The following is a 16,228-nucleotide window of genomic DNA, read 5'->3' as shown; positions in this document are numbered from 1 at the left end:
CAACTGAAAATAAATTAAATGGATTCGGTTATATGAGCTTTAAATTTTAATTAAACTTGTATGTTTCCGGTTAGACTAGAAATACATTTTTATGTTTAAAATTAGTAAAGCATATAAAGTTATTGGTTTAAGTGGGAGCATTTAGTCATAAACTCTTGATTAGGTCTACAATCCTTTAAGGTTAAAACAACTTGATTAGAATTAATAAGGACTGAATAATTGGTAGATTATTGGTGCCCTTGATTAATTATTGCAAATATTTATGTGATGCATTACAATGTGTTTTTACTAACCAGCTATGTGGGCCATTCATGATAATGAATGGGTGAATGATATATATTGTATATGTACTGTTTTGCAGGTTAATGAAAGGGACTAGTATGGCCCAAATAGGATAGAAAATATGGTCTATGTACCATTAATTTGAATGTAATATTGGTCTAATGCACCAAAGTTTTTTCAATTTAAATATGGTCTGCGTACCATCAAATAGTTGTAATTAATTTAAATTATTGCTGATCCTATTTGAAGAAAATGGCGCCTCCCATGGTGAAATTCAAGACGCAGTTTCCAATCCATTTTCAAGACGGACTTCGAAGTTGAAGCTTCAAGATGAAGTCGGGCCATACTAGATCACATTTATATCTTATGCATGTTTTAAGTTATTTATTGCTTTTAAATATGTCTTAATTATGCATGAGATTATGGCTTGATTATGTTGCATGATTAAGGATTTTAGTTCACTTAAAATCTAACCAACATAGTAAGAGCCTTAAGTTCCAAACTTAAAAATTGAGTTAAAAGGTGCCATGCCAAAATAACACTTACTTGGATAACCTTTACATCAATCTTAGTAATAGTTTTCCGCCATAGCGAGGTGTTACTTATTGATTCTAAAGGGGTAAGATACACAAATAATTGTGATTACATGTAACACCCTAATAATTCCTTGCTTTTATAAAACCATTTTCCAACTTAAAATAAAGGAATTACTAAAGTATTACCGCCACCGTGATAACGGTTAAGGCTAGTACCAGAATTACGCAGCGGAATTTAATGACAACTAAGTTTTCAAAAACATAAATAATAAATTATCGAGGCCTCCTACAAGTTGGAACCATAACGGCCCAAAAACCAAGGTATTAAAAGTTCAACAAATTCAAAACATAATTAAAGTATAGATAAAATAGTTTTAAAGTACGAAAGCATGCCACTCTCTCAATCATCCCAAGCCACATGATTTCGACCGTACTTTGATCTACCAACCTGCTATATTATTCTACTCCCCAACAATGCAAGTGCAAATAATGGATCATCATAGGGTCATTAAGGCAAAGGCCATGACCAAAAGACACAAAGCACGTAGTCAGCAAAAAGCTGAGTATTTACAAGGCTAGAGTGAGATAAAACTATAAACATGCATCACTCACTAAGTACTAATCAACATGCAAAAGCCATTAAATAAATAACAAGCAAATCATGAATACAAGACTCGACTCTTGACTCGACTCTTGACTCGACTCTTGACTCACAATTTAATTAGAATAAGCTTCGAACGGGCCAAAAGAATATTCCATAAAGGAAAGGTGATGGGAGCCAACCATACACCAAATAATAAATAATAAAATCAGGCCATACCGAGTGTCGGGCCATACCGACGGAATTCCTGCTATATGAATGAAACAACGTCTTGTATCATTAGTAGGAGATCAAGCTTTCCGGCAAGTCTCCCCCCATTGTTCATACTCAAGGTATATACGTTCCAAGAGTTTTGAAGCTTGTTCTGGTTGCACTTTACGTTTATTAATATTTTATTAAAGGCGAACTCGAGACTCAACAAACATACATACATACATACATACATACATACAGTTAATAAACGACAACCAAAACAATCTCATTTTAATACTTTAGGACTTGTGATCAATAAATCAAGACGTAGTGAACTTACTACCAAGTTCCTTCTCACAAAAGGTGAGATTCCACATCATGCCTGTTAACATGAGGGTTGTGCCCTAGCACGACAAATCCTAATTCATTTAATATAAAATATTCCCAACTGAACCCTACATGTGCGGTGGCTTACGTGAGCTAACCCTTCACATGTGGTAAATAAATAGTACAACGAGGTACGAATAATTGGCTCAAAGTATGCTAGACATCCCGTACAATAGCATAATAATAAATAATCCATCTCTTGCATGTGAAACAAACCATACATGCATAAATATTGAACAACATGATTGACAATGAAATCCATACTCATAATAATCCCAACATACTTGTTCAATCAACAATTCAATAATTCCAATAATAATAATTCACATGATTGTCCACCAAACCAAATATGAATTCACCAAGTTCACGTAATATGATTCACATCAATAAATAATCACGTAATGTCCCTTGACAAATAATGTGGTCGCCCTAGACTTGTACGTACCTGGAATACCTAAGTACGGGGGCCACTGTGCGAATCACAACTTACTAGAAATCAACTCCTATAAACACAATGGAGAAACTTAATTATTATCCATGTTTACTAAATTTCCAGCAACTTTGTTTAGTTTCAAAACACTTGAATTAATTAGAACTTAATCGTTCATTAATAAAATAATAGTTTCAATCAATCGTTTAAAACCCTAGCATGAAATCAATTTATTTTCATGTATAAAACCATTAAAAGTCGACGTTTTAAGTCTTTACAATATTGTGAAAAATATAATTGATTATCATAATTAAATTCATCATCTAATTATGCTAATCAATCGCCCATAAGGCTTAGATTAAAATTCCCAACATTAAATAATAAATTCGTTTGGTAATAATTAAACTAATAAATATTCTAATTAAATAAAATACATTTAAATAACATTTAAATGCATTTTAAATTCTAAAAATCATAAAAATACTTTATAAATATAATAAAATATATTTATAAAATACAGAAAAATACGAGGTATTACAGTCTACCCTCTTTAAAAGAAGTTTCGTGCCGAAACTTGGGCTCGGAAATCAAAACTTGAAATAAAAACTTGAGACTTTATGAGAATTTATTGCGTTTTCTTTGCAAAAAGTTTTAGTTGTTGTACTCTTTAAGTAATTCAACATGACCATATGAAGTGCAATATCCATAGAAGGCACTAAATTAAGCACAGAATGGGGGAAATAAGGTAAAAGCGCGAAATTCTACCGCACTCTACCCCCTTAAAAGGAACGAGTTACGGCCCCGTAACTCAACTACCCTTGGGAAATAGCTAGGGATAATTCTTTCTCATATCGTCCTAAGCTTCCCGGGACCACAAAACCTCATTAGACCACAAAACTTTCACAATATTAACACCCTTAGTTCGTGTACTACGACTTGACAATCCAGGACTTTGACTGGTCTTTCCTTGAAAGATAAAATTTGGTCTAATTCTATGGTTTCCGGTTGAAACACATGCAACTTATCCGGAACATACTTTCTCAATTGAGATATATGAAACACATTATGCACTCTATGCAGGTCCATTGGTAAGGCTAGTCTATAAGCTACCTTTCCTATCCGTTTTAGGATTTCATATGGGCCTATATACTTGGGCTAAGCTTTTCTTCTTGCCAAATCTTATCACATCTTTCATTGGTGAAACTTTGAGTAACAATTTGTCACCCACTAGAAACTTTTGTCAAGTATGCATAGCTCTTTTGGCGATCTTGCGCTGCTTGAATCTTTGATTGAATAGTTCTCATTTGGTTCATTGTGTCCTCTATCATTTGAGGTCCTAACACAATTGTTTTACTGACGTCGCTCCAACATAGTGGACTTCTACATTTCCTTCCATACAAGGCCTCAAATGGTGTCATTCCTATACTGGCATGATAGCTATTATTATAGGAAAATCAATCAAATCTAAACTATCTTCCCAACTTCCTTGGAAATCAATTTCACATGCACGAAGCATATCCTCAATTATCTAAATGGTCTTCTCAGTTTGTCCATATGTGGATGGATGGAACACTATACTCATTTTCAATGTCGTGCCAAAGTTCTTCTGTACACTTTCCCAGTAGATTGAAAGAACCCTTGAATCCCTATCTGGCACGATATCCTTAGGAACTCCATGTAGTCTCACAACATACTTAATGTAAGCCTTAGCAAGTTGCTCCATATTTCTAGGTCTCCTTCATTGGTATAAACACTGCTGGCTTGGTCAGTTTATCTACCACAACCCAATTGGTGTCATTTTCTAACTTTGACTTGGGCAAACAAGTGACAAGGTCCATTGAAATACAGTCTCATTTCCAACTTGAAAATTATAATGGTTGAACCTTTCCTTGAGGTCTCTATGTTCTATTTTGATCTTCTGATAAGTCAAATATCTAGCTACAACTTAGCTACTTCATTCTTCATTCTTGGCCATTAATAGACACTTTTCAGATCCTTATACAACTTGTCACCACCTAGGTGAACAGAATATGGTGTATTATGACCTTCTCTCATGAGCTTTTCTTTAACTCTCCGCACATTTGAGGCACACACCACCTTCCTTTGTGCCTAAAACTTACATCAACATGGATCTTAAAATCTATTTCCTTCCCTTGCGAAATTATTTCCTTGATTCGCTCCAAGTTAACCTCTCCAATTTGATTCTCCTTAATCTCATCCATGCAAACAACATGGCTGCTAGCTCTATGTCATGGGTAGGGTACTTAGGTTTATACGGTTTTAATTTCCTTGATGCATACACAATAACCTTCCTGTTCTGCATCAATACACACCCTAAACCATTCTTTGATGCATCACTATAGGTATCATTTTCATCTGGTAGAGTTAACACTGACGCGGTTGTCAAATGCATCTTTAGAGCTTGGAATGCTTCCTCACAATTCTCATTCCACTCAAACTTAGCTTCTTTCTTCATCAAGGTAGTCATTGGTTTGGGTATCCTAGACAAGTCTTGCACAAAGAGTCTATAATATCCAGCTAACTAAGAAAACTTCAAATTTTAGTGACACTCTTTGGTGTAGGCCATTCCCTAACAGCCTTAATCTTGCAAGGTTCACTACAACTTCTTCTTTAGACACTAGATACCCCAAAATGTGACATTCTCCATCCAGAATTCACACATTGATAATTTGGCATAGAATTGGTTATCCCTAAGTGTACTTAACATAGATCCAAAATGTTCAACATGCTCTTTATTTCTCTTCCAATACACCAAGATATCATCTATAAAACACTAAAAACTTATCCATAAACGCATGGAACACACGATTCTTCAAGTCCATGAATATTGTAGGTGCACTAGCCAACCCAAATGGCATAGCAGTGAACTCGAAATGACTATATCTCGTCTTAAATGCAGTCTTTGATATATCGTTATCCGCAATTCTCAATTGATGATAACCTGATCACAATTCGATCTTCAAGAAAATTCCTTCTTCTTTAAATTGGTCAAAATAGGTGTCTATACTAGGAAAAAGGGTACTTTGCTCTTAATTATGACCTCATTGGTTTCCTTGTAGTCTATACAGTGTCTCATACTCTTATCCTTCTCTTTCACAAACACAATTGGTGCTCCCCGTTGTGATGCACTTGGTCTAATATAACTTTTCTCCAACAAATCTTTCAATTTACCCTTCAACTCACTCACTTCTTTTGGAGTTATTCTGTATGGAGCTTTCGAAATAGGTGCATTTTCAGGTTCTAAGTTTATAGTAAAGTCAATATATAGGTCGATTGGGAGGCATTTCCGGGGTCTGTTCCGGAAATACATCCAGAAACTCATTCACAACTTCATTGTCCTCAGGTATATTATTAACTTTATTATTAAGGTCTCTCACATTGCATAAGAATAGTGGGTTCCCTTTACTAACTAGCTTCACGAGTTCAATTTCCGTGATAATTCATATGTTTCTAGGCTTACCCAAAACGACGATAGGTACTACTGTACTTAAGCTAGATCTCAAATCAACCTTCTTCTTTTCGCAGTCACTTCTGTCTTTGAATATGGCCAACCAATCCATCACTAAAATCACCTCCAATTCTCCTAATTTAATTTCAATCAGGTTAGACAGGAAAATGGTTTTGGCTATGGTCAAGGCACATTATTATGATTCTTGGTACTTACTATACTACCAGTTGGTATAATTATGGATACCTCAATAACTCTGGTTCCTAACATCCTTTCTCCTTTTGCCAGTTTCACTTTCAATCTTGTTCCTCCTCACTTGTAGTCCATACAGATGAGCAGCATTTCCATATATATAGGGTATCTAGAGAATTAGAGGTCTCTCCAGATAGCAACAACTATGAATCCATTTGACAATCCATTTTCAGACCTTTGAGCCCTAAGCTCCTCCGTTGCCACCACTTCAGGTGCAAATCTAGACAATTCTATCACTTAAAATAGTATTCCGTCACAACTATCCCATCCATCCTTAGCTCAATGTATTCTTGGGCTTTCTGCTTTTTCAAGTACGGTTAGTAACATTTAGTTCTTAAGGCATCTTTGAATGATTCCCATCCAAATCCAGGTGTAGCTCTCAAAGCGTTCTCACACCTTTGCCACCACAAATCAGTTTCTCCCATAAGATAATACACAACATTATTAACCCTAAGATTCCCTGGACAGTTTACAACAACCATCAATTTATCAAACTTTAATTTCTAAGCCAGTTCTCCAGTACATTTGGGTCAGACTCCCCTTGGTACAGTGGAAGATTATTCTAGACTACCATCTTTAATATTCCCCAAGCAGGATCATTAATTGAATTTTGCCTAGTCTCTGCTAGCTTCTGAAGTACTGCGGCTAGTTTCCTAACAACATTGGCTATTCCTTACTCATGCAAGACTCACTTTAATGCCTGGGTTTGACATGGACAACGCTAAGGTTACAGACCAACAAACCAATCAAATTACTTTGCAACAATGCATAAAATTTCGAACATGATGGGGAAAGTGGAGCCACCTACTAGCCACCCCCTTGACTTGTTCGAACCACATAGCTAAGTGGAACTAACCACGATGCACTTAGTTAATGATTAATTCGAGAAATAAAACACATAATCCCTTTGCGATACCCACGAAACTTTTAATCGAGATTTGAACTCAAGATATAACAAAAGGAATTCGATGCTTTTATTAATACTTCAATGAAAAGGCCTTACATCCATCAATAACATTGCTTTTATTTCTCCAAACCATAATTGAGCTAATAACCATAAATAGTAGCTTTGCTACTCTATTAATCAACAAAATAAATAACTAAGGATTACAGTTCTTTAAAGACTAATGTCATCACGACGATCATCTCTTTCTTTGTATTGTTCTGGAGTAAATTCTTGATCATTAGGATCATCCATGTTGTCTTCCCGATCAGAATATTTATCTATAACCTCATCATCCTGTTGTGACACTCTATTAACGTCATTATTAGCTTTCGGTTCTATTTCAAAGCCACTAGACAACTCAAAAGTAGTTTCATGAACCACTGGATTCGGATTTTCATCCTCAACAACTTCACCATCATCATTCAATTTCTCATTTTCTTCCATTTCATACTCATCATCATCGTCATCACTATCTCATACTCATCATCATCTATGTCACCTATACCTAATCCAATAGCAAACATACCATCTTCATAGCACCTTTCTGCTAATTCAATGATAGTAGTCATAACCTCAGTATCATACCTTCATCTACCATCTACAATACAATACTTCCTCCAACTAGGTGTATCATTCTCAAAATGCATATCACTAAACTTATGCTTAAGCTCTATATAAGGTGTACTATGGGGTAAACAATATACAATCATCTCAGGCATAACATCAATTTTCCTTAAATGTGGCAATCCTTAAGCGTCCCAAAATAGTTGTATGCAAGCTCAATCTTCTTCACATACACATATGGAGTCTCATTATCAAGGTTCTCTAACTGTCCTAAATTGGAAAACTTTGAAGGCAACATTCTTAAGTCCTAAAAACACACACTTAAGAGTCTCACTAATCGTGTTCCCAACAAAATTCAACCCCCAAAAGGATACAATAAATAGTTCGTGGAGCCAGACAATTTCAATGCACAAGTATATGCTCAACATGAAATATGATGCAAATAATCACATAAAGCGAGATAAAACATGGTCAAAACATATACATGGCAATTAATAAATCACATTATCATATAAAATGCATACTTAAACTAATATGTCCTTCTTAATCTACCCATTCCTCACTTGGAAGTAATATTAATTTTCGAAATTAATTAAGAAATAACTCCTAACTTAGTTGAAATTATTAAAATTAAAATCGAAAATTAATAAGAATTATTAATTAATTAAATTAATTAATTTCGGATAATTTAAAAAGAAAAAAAGAGAATCCGAAAATTAAATTAAAAAAAAATAAATTCGAAAAAGATTCGAATAAATAAATAAATAAAATAAATTCGGATATTTAAATAAAAGAAAATCCGAAAATAATAAAAACAATTCGAATTTAATTCGAAAATTTCAAATAAATAAAAAAAGAATTCGGAAAAATTAATTAAATTAAATAATAATCCAAACTTTTCAACTCATTTCAAACGACACAAAATAATTGGTATTTGACCTTTAAAATATTGAGTACTCAAAATAATACGTTTTGACTTTAGGAAAATAATATTTAAAAATCCTAAAGTTCCGCAAATACCACTCTGTAGTATGAATTACTACAAAGAAGCATTAGTCTCCGATTACCATTTTGTAGTATTGCTTACTACAAAGAAGGAATGAAACTAAGCTCTAGTATACCACTTTGTAACACCCTAATAATTCCTTGCTTTTATAAAACCATTTTCCAAATTAAAATAAAGGAATTACTAAAGTATTACCGCCACCGTGATAACGGTTAAGGCTAGTACCAGAATTACGCATCGGAATTTAATGACAACTAAGTTTTCAAAAACATAAATAATAAATTATCGAGGCCTCCTACAAGTTGGAACCATAACGGCCCAAAAACCAAGGTATTAAAAGTTGAACAAATTCAAAACATAATAAAGTATAGATAAAATAGTTTTAAAGTACGAAAGCATGTCACTCTCTCAATCATCCCAAGCCACATGATTTCGATCGTACTTTGATCTACCAACCTGCTATATTATTCTACTCCCCAACAATGCAAGTGCAAATGATGGATCATCATAGGGTCATTAAGGCAAAGGCCATGACCAAAAGACACAAAGCACGTAGTCAGCAAAAAGCTGAGTATTTACAAGGCTAGAGTGAGATAAAACTATAAACATGCATCACTCACTAAGTACTAATCAACATGCAAAAGCCATTAAATAAATAACAAGCAAATCATGAATACAAGACTCGACTCTTGACTCGACTCTTGACTCACAATTTAATTAGAATAAGCTTCGAACGGGCCAAAAGAATATTCCATAAAGGAAAGGTGATGGGAGCCAACCATACACCAAATAATAAATAATAAAATCGGGCCATACCGAGTGTCGGGCCATACCGACGGAATTCCTGCGCATAATATGAATTAAACAACATCTTGTATCATTAGTAGGAGATCAAGCTTTCCGGCAAGTCTCCCCCCCATTGTTCATACTCAAGGTATATACGTTCAAAGAGTTTTGAAGCTTGTTCGGGTTGCACTTTACGTTTATTAATATTTTATTAAAGGCGAACTCGAGACTCAACAAACATACAATTAATAAACGACAACCAAAACAATCTCATTTTAATCCTTTAGGACTTGTGATCAATAAATCAAGACGTAGTGAACTTACTACCAAGTTCCTTCTCACAAAAGGTGATATTCCACATCATGCCTGTTAACATGAGGGTTGTGCCCTAGCACGACAAATCCTAATTCATTTCATATAAAATATTCCCAACTGAACCCTACATGTGCGGTGGCTTACGTGAGCTAACCCTTCACATGTGGGAAATAAATAGTACAACGAGGTACGAATAATTGGCTCAAAGTATGCTAGACATCCCGTACAATAGCATAATAATAAATAATCCATCCCTTGCATGTGAAACAAACCATACATGCATAAATATTGAACAACATGATTGACAATGAAATCCATACTCATAGTAATCCCAACATACTTGTTCAATCAACAATTCAATAATTTCAATAATAATAATTCACATGATTGTCCACCAAATCAAATATGAATTCACCAAGTTCACGTAATATGATTCACATCAATAAATAATCACGTAATGTCCCTTGACAAATAATGTGGTCGCCCTAGACTTGTACGTACCTGGAATACCTAAGTACGGGGGCCACTGTGCGAATCACAACTTACTAGAAATCAACTCCTATAAACACAATGGAGAAACTTAATTATTATCCATGTTTACTAAATTTCCAGCAACTTTGTTTAGTTTTAAAACACTTGAATTAATTAGAACTTAATCGTTCATTAATAAAATAATAGTCTCAATCAATCGTTTAAAACCCTAGCATGAAATCAATTTATTTTCATGTATAAAACCATTAAAAGTCGACGTTTTAGTCTTTACAATATTCTGAAAAATATAATTGATTATCATAATTAAATTCATCATCTAATTATGCTAATCAATCGCCCATAAGGCTTAGATTAAAACTCCAATCATAGTTTGTAAATAAAACCATTAAAACTAATAAAAATTGAAGCTTTAATATATACTTCAAATCTGAAAATTATAATATTTCAATTCAAAACATTCTTCCATAATTCAAATATACAAATCCTCAAAATTCGGTGTTCATAACCGATCCCAGCATTTTAATTAATCAAAACCAATAATAATAATATAATTTAAATACGGAATTGAAATAGAATAGGCAAGGAAGAAGAGAATTATACCAATCCGGCCTATAGCACAGAACAACCACGAATTAAATGTGATTGGGCGAAAGAATTGAACGAACGAACAAAACACACGCACACACACACCATGTGCGTGTGTGCGCGCGGGCGAGAATGAAGGCAACAACAGGGGCGCGCTGGCGCGGGACGAGAGGGCGAACAAGAGAGACGAGTGTGTGTGGGCGAGAGCCAACAACGCACAGCAACAACAAGAACAACACACATCAACAGCACGCAGCTGTGCTGTGCGGGTCGAGGGGCGTGAGAGGCGAGAGAAAAAGAGGGAGTAAATTACTGCAGCAGGATTTTAGAACGCTCATAACTTTTAATCTATAACTCGGAATTGATCGATTCTTGAGGCAAAGTTCAAGAACTTTTCGAAATCTACAACTTTGAAGAAGAAAACTTTTTCTGAAAACGAACGGAAATAGGATAAAAATGTCTAAACATAAGTTCGACGAAAGAAAGAAGAATTTAGGGTTAGGGTTTTATTTTTAGATTTAATGAATAATTGGGAGCGATTTTGAGGGTGAGCACCTATATTTATAGGCTTAGGAACTCAAAGATGGGCTAGGCTTTAGGATTCCCTTTCGGGCTTCATAAAATATAGGATGGGCTTGTTTAATTTGTTTGGACCTGAACTCGGAATTGAATTGGGCTACATTCATTTAAAATCGTTTTAATTTTGAAACCCGATTAAATTCCCAACATTAAAAAATAAATTCGTTTGGTAATAATTAAACTAATAAATATTCTAATTAAATAAAATACATTTAAATAACATTTAAATGCGTTTTAAATTCTAAAAATCATAAAAATACTTTATAAATATAATCAAATATATTTATAAAATACAGAAAAATACGAGGTATTACATTACATGTTAGTTTTGGTGAAACTCAACGATATAAGTAAGGAGTCCTTTTATGTCGTGGCAAATTCGATAGGTTTACCTAATAAGTTCTTAGACGTACCTATCAACCAAGACTAGTTTCTAGACTATTAGCAAAAGGCTTTTGCTTACCTAAAATATTTTAGAATTGAGTCAAAATACATAATGTGCTTAATTCTTTAATGGTTTTAGGGTCTTGGAATCATTTTATTCACACCTGCCGGAACACATAACTTGAATAAAATGCTTAATGAACATTAAATTATGCATGTATGCTAGAATTTGAGTTTATTAAGAGAAACTGTGAATGATTATTTATTTGTTTATTCTTTTTCAATTGTAGTTTTAACTATGGCAAACAACAATTCATTCAACATTCGATTAATTATCGAAAAGGAGAAGTTGAACGGGAAAAACTTCCTTGACTAGCAAAGGAACTTGCAAATAGTTCTTATGCAGGAAGAAAAGGAGTATGTCCTGGAAGAGGCGATGCCCGAAGCCGCGAGCGACGGGGTCACTCAGGCAGCCCTCAATCGTTGGATTGATGCCAACAAGGTTGTGAAGTGTCTAATGCTTGCAACCATGAGTGTAGATCTACAGAAAACGTTCATCAACTCAGATGCTTTCACGATCATCAGTGAGTTAAAGAACATGTTCCAAGATCTGGCTCGAGTCGAAAGATTCGAGACTCATAGGCAAATTCTTGAGACCAAGCTTAAGAAAGGCGAGCCCATAAGTCCACATGTTCTCAAAATGATTGGACTCATTGAGAATATGAGTCGGCTGGATCAGCAATTCTCTCAGGAAATGGCTGTACACACCATCCTCCATTCTCTTCATAGCGGGTATGATCAGTTCAAGCTGAACTACAGTATGAATAGTCTGGACAAAACGCTCACTGAGCTTAACGGTATGCTGAAGACTGCTAAAAAGACGCTCAAAAGTGATAAGCAAGATGTGCTTATGTTGGGGGCAAGTTCAAGAAATCTGGAAAGAAGAGGAATGCTAAGAAAGGTGGCAACAAGGCCAACCAGACTAAGCAGCCAGGCGACACCAAATCTGAAAAGAAGAAGGTGAGCCAACCCACTTCTGAATCTGAATGCTTCTATTGCAAGGAGAAGGGGCATTGGAAGAGAGATTACTTGAAGCTAAAGGAAGATCAGAAGAACGGAACAATCGTTCCATCTTCAGGTATTTTCGTTATAGACTGTATACTTGCTAATTCAACTTCTTGGGTATTAGATACAGGTTGTGGCTCACACTTATGTTCCAATTCACAGGGACTAAGAAGAAGTAGAAGGTTAAGCAAGGGTGAAGTCGACCTACGAGTGGAAAATGGAGCACGGATTGCTGCATTAGCTGTAGGAACTTATTATTTGTCGTTGCCCTCTAGGCTAGTTTTGGAACTGGAAGACTGTTTCCATGTTCCAAGTCTTACTAAAAACATCATTTCTGTTTCTTGCTTAGATGCTAAAGGATTTTCCTTTTTAATAAAAGACAATAGTTGTTCGTTTTATTTTAAAGAGATGTTTTATGGATCTGCTAGATTAATCAATGGACTTTATTTATTAGATCACGACAAACAAGTTTATAACATAAATACCAAAAAGGCCAAAAAGGATGATTCAAATCTCACCTATCTGTGGCATTGTCGATTAGGCCATATTAACTTGAAACGCATAGAACGACTTCAAAAGGAAGGAATTCTAGAACCATTTAACTTAGAGGATTATGGTAAGTGCGAATCATGTTTACTTGGCAAAATGACAAAGCAACCTTTCTCTAAAGTTGGAGAAAGAGCAACTGAACTATTGGGTTTAATCCATACAGATGTATGTGGACCAATGAGTACAAATGCTAGAGGTGGTTTCAGCTACTTTATCACTTTCACTGAGGACTTTAGTAGATATGGTTATGTCTACCTAATGAAGCATAAGTCTGAATCCTTTGACAAATTCAAGGAATTTCAAAGTGAAGTAGAGAATCAATTAGGCAAGAAGATTAAGGCACTGCGGTCTGACAGAGGCGGTGAATATCTGAGCTATGAATTTGATGACCATCTGAAAGAATGTGGAATTCCATCAGAATTTACTCCTCCTGGAATACCACAATGGAAAGGTGTGTCGGAACGGAGGAACAGAACCTTGCTAGACATGGTTAGATCAATGATGGGTCAGGCCGAACTTCCAATAGAATTTTGGGGACATGCACTAAATACAGCTGCACTCACTATAAATAGAGCTCTGTCTAAAGCTGTTGAAAAGACTCCATATGAGTTATGGTTTGGAAAGCCTCCAACTTAGGGATGTGAAGTATACGTCAAACGATTAATTTCAGACAAACTTCATCCAAAATCTGACAAATGTATCCTTGTGGGCTATCTAAAGGAAACAAAGGGGTATTACTTCTACAATACATCTGAGAACAAGGTGTTTGTTGCTCGAGATGGTATCTTTTTGGAAAAGGATCACATTTCCAAAATGACAAGTGGGAGAAAACTAGACCTCGAAGAAATTCGAGTCGAACAACAAACTCTAGAGAATGCTCAAGATGACATTCAGGATGAAACTCAGAGATCTTTAGAAGAATCTGGTGAGAATCATGGACCAGCTAGAGATGTAGCCCGCGTAGATCGCAAAGATATAGATCTCAACCGGAAAGGTACTTAGGTATTTTGACGAACGAGAGCTATGGCGTTCTATTACTTGAAAGTGATGAACCTGCGACTTACAAACAAGCTATGACGAGCCCTAGCTCCAAGCAATGGCAAGAAGCCATGCAATCTGAATTAGACTCCATGTCTGAAAACCAAGTTTGGGATTTGGTCGATTTGCCAGATGGCTACCAAGCCATAGGAAGCAAATGGGTTTTCAAACTGAAAAAGGACAAGGATGGGAAACTTGAAGTTTTCAAAGCTAGATTGGTTGCAAAAGGTTACAGGCAAGTCCATGGTGTGGATTACGATGAAACCTTTTCACCAGTTGCAATGCTAAAGTCTATTCGGATAAAGTTAGCAATCGCTGCATATTACGATTACGAAATATGGCAGATGGATATCAAAACCGCTTTCTTAAACGGTGTTTTAACAGAAACTATGTTTATGACATAGCTTGAGGGTTTTGAGGATCCAAAGAATGCTAAAAAGGTATGCAAGCTTAAGAAATCAATCTACGGATTGAAGCAGGCATCAAGGAGCTGGAATATACATTTTGATGAAGCAGTCAGTGACTTTGGTTTCATCAAGAACGCAGACGAATCTTGTGTATATAAGAAGGTCAGTGGGAGCAAAATTTCTTTTCTATTATTATATGTCGACGACATATTACTTATCGGAAATGACATTCCTATGTTGAACTCTGTCAAGATTTGGCTTGGGAAATGTTTTTCAATGAAGGATCTAGGAGAAGCACAATACATACTGGGCATCAAGATTCACAGAGATAGATCTAAAAAGATGATTGGACTTAGTTAGAGAACTTATATCAATAAGGTGCTTGAAAGGTTCAAGATGGCAGACTCCAAGCGAGGCTACCTACCCATGTCTCATGGAATGACTCTAAGCAAGACTCAGTGCCCAAAAACACTTGATGAGCGTAGACGAATGAGTGGGATTCCATACGCATCATTGATTGGTTCAATAATGTATGATATGTACACGCCCGAATGTTGCGTATGCACTCAGTGCTACGAGCACATACCAGTCAGACCCAAGAGAGGCACATTGGACTGCTGCCAAGAATATTCTGAAGTACCTGAAAAGGCACAAAGATGATTTCCTGGTCTATGGTGGAGATGATGAATTAATGTTTAAATGCTATACGGACGCAACTTTCCAAACCGACAAAGATGATTTCAGATCACAGTTTGGGTTTGTCTTCAGCCTCAACGGAGGTGCAGTAAGCTAGAAAAGTGCTTAGCAAAGCACCATTGCGGATTCTACAACTGAAGCGGAGTACATTGCTGCACATGAAGCAGCAAAGGAAGCTATATGGCTAAGGAAGTTCATAGGTGAACTTGGTGTAGTCCCTTCCATTGAAGGACCAATAGCTCTGTATTGTGATAATACTGGAGCTATTGCACAGGCAAAGGAGCCTAGAGACCACCAGAGAGTCAAGCATGTACTTCGTAGATTTGACCTTCTACGAGAGCTCGTTGAAAGAAAAGAAGTCGAGATAAGCAAGATTGGAACTGATGACAACATCTAAGATCCATTGACTAACCTCTACCGCAGGCGAAGCACAACTCGCACACTGCAGCTATGGGAATCAAGCATATTGGAGAATGGCTTTGATGTCCTTATTTAATGTTTTAAAGTTTTAGAGTTTAATACTTTGTAAAACATTATTGGTTAATCATTCACATTAATAAATAGAATTCATTTTTCCATTTAATTTGTGGTTTATAAAATGATGAGTCCCTTCAATTTGACGATATATTCAAGATAGACTGTCAGGACCAGTCCTGTAATTAAGAAA

This window comes from Spinacia oleracea, chromosome 3, assembly GCF_020520425.1.
Source record: "Spinacia oleracea cultivar Varoflay chromosome 3, BTI_SOV_V1, whole genome shotgun sequence".
Lineage (NCBI taxonomy): Eukaryota > Viridiplantae > Streptophyta > Magnoliopsida > Caryophyllales > Amaranthaceae > Spinacia > Spinacia oleracea.
This window is presented reverse-complemented; position numbering follows the sequence as displayed.